Source organism: Octopus sinensis, linkage group LG14 (genome assembly GCF_006345805.1).
Source record: "Octopus sinensis linkage group LG14, ASM634580v1, whole genome shotgun sequence".
Lineage (NCBI taxonomy): Eukaryota > Metazoa > Mollusca > Cephalopoda > Octopoda > Octopodidae > Octopus > Octopus sinensis.
In genome coordinates this window covers 13,691,281-13,699,549 of record NC_043010.1, presented here as the reverse complement: position 1 = coordinate 13,699,549, position 8,269 = coordinate 13,691,281, and the positions used below count along the sequence as shown (strand labels likewise).

General features: G+C 36.8%; 1 protein-coding gene across 1 annotated transcript in view; it reads left to right on the top strand.

Annotated features, from left to right (window-relative positions):
- Positions 1 to 2,602: 2,602 nt before the first annotated feature.
- The window catches only part of LOC115218990 (gastrula zinc finger protein XlCGF26.1-like), a 15,529-nt gene continuing 9,862 nt past the window's right edge, over positions 2,603 to 8,269 (top strand). Inside the window, exon 1 of the mRNA XM_029789029.2 lies at positions 2,603 to 2,797. The gene's annotated coding sequence lies outside the window, so the exon portion shown is untranslated. The remainder of the gene's footprint in view (positions 2,798 to 8,269) is intronic.

The window sequence follows — 8,269 nt, the reverse complement described above, 5'->3', positions numbered from 1 at the left end:
TAACTACTTCCACATTTTGCGGTGCAGTTTAACCAAAACCGGGTATCTTATAGTCGTGATTCATATCGAGCCCTTCTGGGTATTAGCACGCGTCTACGATGAGTCTACGATTTAAAAAAAATTTTACCATCATTTTTTTTCCATTTTAATGCATTTTTTTCGCTATTATATAAGGGAAGTAACTCTCTAAAAATGTCTACGATGAGTCAACGATTAAAAAAAAAATTTACCATAATTTTTTTCCATTTTTAATGCATTTTTTTGGCAAATTATTGGCTATAACTCTCTAAAAATGCTTATATAGTTATTTCCCTTACAAACCCGAGCAACGCCGGGAGATACTGCTAGTATTTTATAAATTGTAAAATAGGTTACATTCATTAATTTCACGTTTCAGTAACAATGCCATTATGTATGAAACTTACAACTATTGATATAGGTGACTAAAGAGTTAGAAAAAAATTGTTGAAAAGGCGCCAATTTCGAAAAATGGGCGCGGGAGTAGGGGTCGTTCTCCTTGCTCCCCTATTTGCTACGTCACTGGTGTTCTTACATAAAATTATGATAGGAGGTTATCATTTTAGTATGAATACTTTAAAATAGGAGATTTTGGATCTTTTCGGTTTGACCGGCAGTTTTTTAAAATAATTTCCACATAATTAAACACTTTTAAACTTCGTATACTGGTAGAATGTGTTTATAAAACATCTTTTTCTCTTGGCTTTATTGAGAAAATTCTATTGTTTGTAAGATATTTGTTGTTTTTTTTCTTCAATTTCTGCAATTTCAACCAATCAATGACGTCTATTGAGGTGAAAACATTCTGTGCCGTATGAAAATGTCCCTCGTTTAAGAAACAGATTGGGTTTATTTACATTTCTGAAGAAAAAAAGATGCCCTTCCTCCCCACCCCTAACCCTAAAACAGATTGAAATGCAATAGATATAATTTTAATAAATAATTCCTCAAATAATAGGATTCATGTATTGACTGCCTGGATATTGGGAGAATAGATAGCAGAAGAGGTTCAATTAAATCGAAACACTCAGTTAACTCGAAACAACCACAAATCATAACCTTCATAAAGAAACACAAAACCATTTCCACAAAAATTTAAATGGCTGACAGAAAGTTTTGGGACTTCTCCCCCTTGCTCTTTCTGAGAATAAATTTTTATTAACAGTAATGAGTTTTTGTCTTCAGCAGAGTTGTACTTCCAAGTATTTAAGACAGTGCTTTTCAAACTTTTTGCTGGAGCGGAACCCCAAGGAAACATTCCACTGGCTCGAGGAACCCCTGTGCAATAATTTAATAGTCTTATGCACACATATCTGCACAGGAGAATTAAAAATTACTGCCGATTTTAGCAGTTTTGTAACTTCTTGCGGAACCCTGGTTGAAAACCACTGATTTAAGAAGTATTTTCGGATGGCCACAATTCAGCTGAAAATACACCACAATTTCAAGAAGTTTACCTGTAGAAATAAACTCTGTTGATACATAATAAAATTTTGGACAATGTCAGATCTGTGTATACATGCACCCGCGCACACACACTCTCTGATTTTTTTTTGTCTCACACACCCACACATTGATATTAGAGTATCGGATACATGTATGCATTTGTATGACTTGGTGGCGAAAGGGTAGTACCTAGGGTCTCTTTTATGACTACCGTAACTGTTGGAAGTTGTCTAAAACTGGAAACCTAGCCCGAATACTTGCAATGAAGAGGAACCTACAGTATAAGGTGGGGATGTTAAACAGGACGACGAACGAAGTCAACTTGTAAAACAAAATCTAACCTCGAGAGGTATCCGTATAGTCCTGTCGTTTATCAAATTCCACAAACAAAATTTTGATCGACTCAAGTTCGTGCGAGAAAACACTTTCCCCAAGACACTGGCCGGAGGGATCGAACTGACGACCAAGTATTTCAGAAGCGAACTTCCTAACAACGCGACTACACCTGTGCACGTAAATAATTACAATTAAACAACGTAATCTTTGAAATTGTATTTTTATAAGGCAAAATACATAACGAAATGAAAGATAGTAATTTAAATTACCTTAAAAAAAAAAAAAACTATCTTTACATTTAAAACTATATTTACAGGAAGCAAAATTTTTAATGAGCAAAACGGTAGAATCCGAAGCAAACTAATTAAGGTGTGCGTCGGGAAAATCGAATATACAATCAGGTCGCAGAGACGGTGGACCTAGTTTGAAATCTTAGATTTTAAAACTATATTTACAGGAAGCAAAATTTTTAATGAGCAAAACGGTAGAATCCGAAGAAAACTAATTAAGGTGTGCGTCAGGAAAATCGAATATACAAACAGCTCGCAGAGCAAGGTGGACCTAGTTTGAAATTTTAGATCTTTCTTCTTCCTCATGGTAAACCGATTGTTCCATTACTGGACTGTTTACACTAACTTAAACGTATTTTTTCGGCTGAAGCAGACCTCACCGGATTTCCTCGGACCTTACAGTTTTGTTCCGTGGAATTTATGGTTTGCCGTGAGGAGAAACAGAAAGCAAGTGCGCGCAACTGCAAGTTACTTCCCTTGGTCCACACCCGTTGTCGCGAGAGTGACTTCATTGTTAGTTCTTGTAGAAAAAAATGTAGTAAATAAAAATATTTCAGTCTGTCTGTGCGTCGTATTATTTTCTTCCCCCACTGTGCAACTGTGTTTGTTGCTAATCTACCCTGTTTCCAGCGCTGCGGTTGCAAGGTCGCATCCGAAGTTAGCGACTAATTGATATTTACTCGCTTCATGTGTCGACTAATGCTCAGGTCGGTAAACTGATGTGTCTAGTCATACCCTCCTCCTACCTCTATGTAACATCTCCTTATACTTTCACTCTTTTTTTCTTCTAACTCCTACTACTGGCTTTTTTTCTCTCCTACTCTTTCACTGTCTTTCTTCCTCTTATCTCCCACTCTTCTACACATTTACCCTCCCTTCCCCGTTCCTCTTATCCCCCTCCCCGTTTCTGTTATTTCTATTTCCCAGCCTTAACTTTTTCTATATAAAAAAAAAGCAAAACTTTACAATTCATTCTACGCATTTTTATTACCTTACCCATCCTTATTCTACCTGTTACCTGTAGCCTCATCCGATTTTAATCAGTAATTTTGTAGTCTCCTTGCCCTCCAGTACCACATGCCTTTTCTTTCTGAAACTCAGAACTGCATTTATCATCTACATTTAGCGGTAATAATTGGAACTGTCAATCCACTTATCTATCTATTCATTTGAATTTTATATTAGCCCACCTGCTTATATACCAGGCAACATACCTACCTAGCTACCTAGCTATCTAGTTTTATGTTTTCCTAGCTTATGGTCTGATTCCTTTTTACACATGTGTAAATGTATTGGCACAATATATACATACACACACACACACACACCACACACACACACACACACATATATATATATATATATATATATATATATATATATATATATATATAAGTAAAAGCAATTAAGATTCAAGTGAGTTCCAATGAATTCACATGAATGCAGTACTTAACTTAGATGCACCAGAAATCTATATGGTATTAACCATAAAATAATGTGGGGTGATTATAAACAAGAAAAAAGCAACAAGAATGGATCAATTTTTCAGTACAATTCTTCGTATGAAACAATTGTACCGAAAAACTAATCCATTCTTGTTGCTTTTTTCTTGTTTATATATATATATATATATATATATATATATATTATATATATATATATATATACACTGTGAGCTTCTGGTTTAGAGGTGCAGTGAAGTATCCGGTAATATTTTTCTTTGAAATAAAAAAGATGTTTACCCACCAGCCGGCTGTGGTATACAGAACTGTGATTCTTTTTGCCATAGTAAATCTACTACAATATAATGTGTACAGTATATTCAGAAAGAGTGAGAGAGAGAGCGAAAGGGAGGTGGGTCAAATTTTATTGCCACTGTGAAGCTCTCAATAATATTTATATTCAAAAGAAAAATAAATCTACCTGATTGCTACCCCTTTGCAGTGTCTCAGTTTGCTGTGGTAGATCGGCCCTGATGAAGAAGACTTATAAACAAAAACCATTCCAGACGTGACCACCTGTCTTTTTAAGTATATGTAGAACTACATCTGGTGCATCAAGGGGGAATTTAGAAGCTAGTTCTAACAAGTCAAGCAACCGTGTAGAGTCTCCCATGTAAGTTATGTAAAATGGTGGAGTTTTGTGCTAATGGCAGAAAGCTTGATCACACGTTTTACTAAATCCAGTTTAGTAACCCTAGCAAGATTAATGTCAACAGGGGCCCATTTGTTGGCTTGAATAAGGACCAGTGAGAAAGCAGATCACTTTTACTTCATATTTATTTAAATTATCAATTACCATCATCATCATTTTCACATGCTTGCATGGGTTGAATGGGTTCTTTCCAGTTCTCTGTCTTGTCATTTGTTGCATTCCTTTGTCTTCTCCTTTGTGAAATTCAGCATCCTGTGATCAACTTTGACTACTTCTTCCCATGGGCTTCCTCTTCATCATCTTCTTTCCACTTGAATTCTTTACCTGACATGTAAATTCTTCATCCCTACACATCACATGTCCATACTAATACAATCTTCTCCCTTGTACACTGCATTTGATACCCCTTTATATTCAGTTTTTCCCTCAACTCACCTGTACTTTGTTGCTAACTCCTATTGACATTACACCTTCAGCAAAACAGGCTTGTATCATTTCTTTCCAGCCTTCACACATTCTCTGTATTCAGCACCCAGGTACATAATACTTGTACTTTGTATACAAGCATTATGCAATCTATCCTTCACTCAAAGAAAGAATTCCTTTATTGCAAGTAGAGATAGTAGATTTATGAGCATTACACACCAGCATCGGTTGTCAAGTGATGTTGGAAGGACAAACACAGACATACAAACACGCACACACACACATATATACGATGGGCTTCTTTCAGTTTCTGTCTACCAAATCCACTCACAAGGCTTTAGTCAGCTCGAGGCTATAGTAGAAGACACTTGCCCAAGGTGCCATGCAGTGGTACTGAACCTGGAACCATGTGGTTGGTGAGCAAGCTACTTACCACACAGCCATTCCTACGCCTATTTAAAATGAAAAGAAAGTAGCAGCGGTTTAACATCAAACTAAGCAACCTTTGAATGAATGTTACGTCATATCCCCTCAACAACATCTACTAACCATTAAATGTCTTGTACAGTCTTGCCATAGCTGTGAGCCTATGTGAGGCCAATAATATCATGGCAGCTGGGAATCAGAAAGTATTCCTTAACTGACAACCAAGGTTATACACCTAGAGAGGTTGCATAATTCTACAACAGCAGGGCATCAAAACAGAAGCTACATTCATTTAAAGTTCATCCAAAAGGCTTCAAACTGTCTGCAATGTTGACAATCTGATTAGTTTATCCTAGATTAACAAGAAGGACATCAGTATTCACTCTGAAGGATATGCTTTTCCAATACAGGGGCAGAAAATGACCACAAATTACATAATGTGAGTCAATCACTTCGATGCAAGTCAATCACTGCAGGATTTGTGTAATTAATGTATAAGATGTTATTGAAATCATAAATAGCTGTCTGAAAATGTAACCACAGTATTAAATTCGAGCGAGGTTGTTGCCAATACTGCCTGACTGGCGCCTGTAGCCGTGGCACGTAAAAAGCACCCACTACACTCTCGGAGTGGTTGGTGTTAGGAAGGGCATCCAGCTGTAGAAACTCTGCCAGATCAAGACTGGAGCCTGGTGCAGCCATCTGGTTTGCCAGCCCACAGTCAAACCGTCCAACCCATGCTAGCATGGAAAGCGGACGTTAAACGATGACGATGATGATGATGAGTATTACCTACTTATGAGATATAATGTCATGACTTGAACATTGAAAAATGAAATCCATAAAGAAGATAAACTTAAGGGGACAAATAAAAGAAACTATGCATAATAGTTGAAATCAGTTACTCTTTTACTCTTTTACTTGTTTCAGCCATTTGACTGGAGCCATGCTGGAGCACCGCCTTTAGTCGAGCAAATCGACCCTGGGACTTATTCTTTGTAAGCCCAGTACTTATTCTATTGGTCTCTTTTGCCGAACTGCTAAGTTACGGGGACGTAAACACACCAGCATCGGTTGTCAGGCAATGCTAGGGGGACAAACACAGACACACAAACATATACACACACACTTATATATATATATACATATATACGACAGGCTTCTTTCAGTTTCCATCTACCAAATCCACTCACAAGGCATTGGTCGGCCCGGGGCTATAGTAGAAGACACTTGTCCAAGATGCCACGCAGTGGGACTGAACCCGGAACCATGTGGTTGGTTAGCAAGCTACTTACCACACAGCCACTCCTGTTGTTCAGTATGTGTCAACATAATGTTAAAGGTTAGTGAGAAAGAGAACATCTATGTCAAACTAATGAGCATCTGCAGTTACTCTAATCAGACTATAAATTTAGATTGCAATCAATAATTGTAGGAGGACTTGGTAACATAACTAACTGACTGCTTTGTTCCTAATCTTGAGAAGCTGGGGTTAGACAAAACCAAGGAGAAGATACTTAACCAGAAGATTACAGATAGAAACTATCAAAGGCAGCAATGTTAGTGTAGAAACCTTAGTTTGCCGAGCGAAATGCTTAGCAGTATTTCGTCTGCCGTTACGTTCTGAGTTCAAATTCCACCGAGGTCGACTTTGCCTCTCATCCTTTCGGGGTTGATTAAATAAGTACCAGTTATGCACTGGGGTCGATATAATCGACTTAATCTGTTTGTCTGTCCTTGTTTGTCCCCTCTGTGTTTAGCCCCTTGTGGGTAGTAAAGAAATAAGAAACTATCAAAGGTACTGTCAAAAAATGTTTAGCAAATAATAAGAAAGGAAAGATCTCCATTAAACTAAAGTAAAGTTACCTTCTTGGGCCAAGCCGACTCATAAGGGTTGGTTTTCCAGTATCCATAGCGCATAAATTCCCCACCTGGATGGGACGCCAGACCATCACAGGATTACTCACTTTTACTAGCTGAGTGGACTGGAGCAACGTGAAATGAAGTGTTTTGCTCAAGAACACAATGTATTGCCCAGTCCAGGAATCGAAACTACAATCACACAATCATGAGTCCAGCACACTAATCACTAAGCCAAACACCTCCGTCAAGTGATAAGAGCTATGTATGCAGTGGCATTCATGCCTGTACCCATCTGCACATACACATATGTATATGCATACATGTACACATACATACCTACAAACCTACATACATGCACACACATACACACATACATACATACATACATATATACATACATAAATACATACATACATACATACATGCATGCATGCATACATACATACTTACATACATACATACATACATACATGCATGCATACATACGTACATACATGCATACATACATACATGCATGCATGCATGCATACATACATACATACATACGTACATATATACATACATACATACGTACATATATGCATGCATGCATGCATATATACATACATACATATACATATACATACATATATATACATACATACATACATACATATATACATACATACATGCATACATATGTACATACATACATACATACATACATGCATACATGCATGCATACATGCATGCATACATACATATGTACATACATACATACATGCATACATATATACATACATGCATACATACATATATACATACATACACGTATACATACATACATACATACATACATACATATATACATACATACACGCATACATACATATATAAATACATACATGCATACATACGTACATACATACATGCATACATACATACATACATGCATACATACATACATATATACATACATACATATATACATACATGCATACATACGTACATACATGCACACATACATACATACATGCACACATACATACATACATACATACATACATACATACATACATACATACATACAAACAAGCAAACAAGATTTCATGATATCTAAATTCCTATGAAGGAGTCCTGTTTCTTGGTGAGAAACAACTCTTTCTCCGTTGGTAGGAAATTTAAAAAATAAAAACAGGGAAACATACATACATACATAAATTTCTGCCGTGTGGCCCAAGGTGACACAAGATAAAACTTGCCTGTCTGAGAATGAAACCATGTGGCTGAGAGCAGAATTCTTAACCACACAATTATGCCTATGTCTTTGT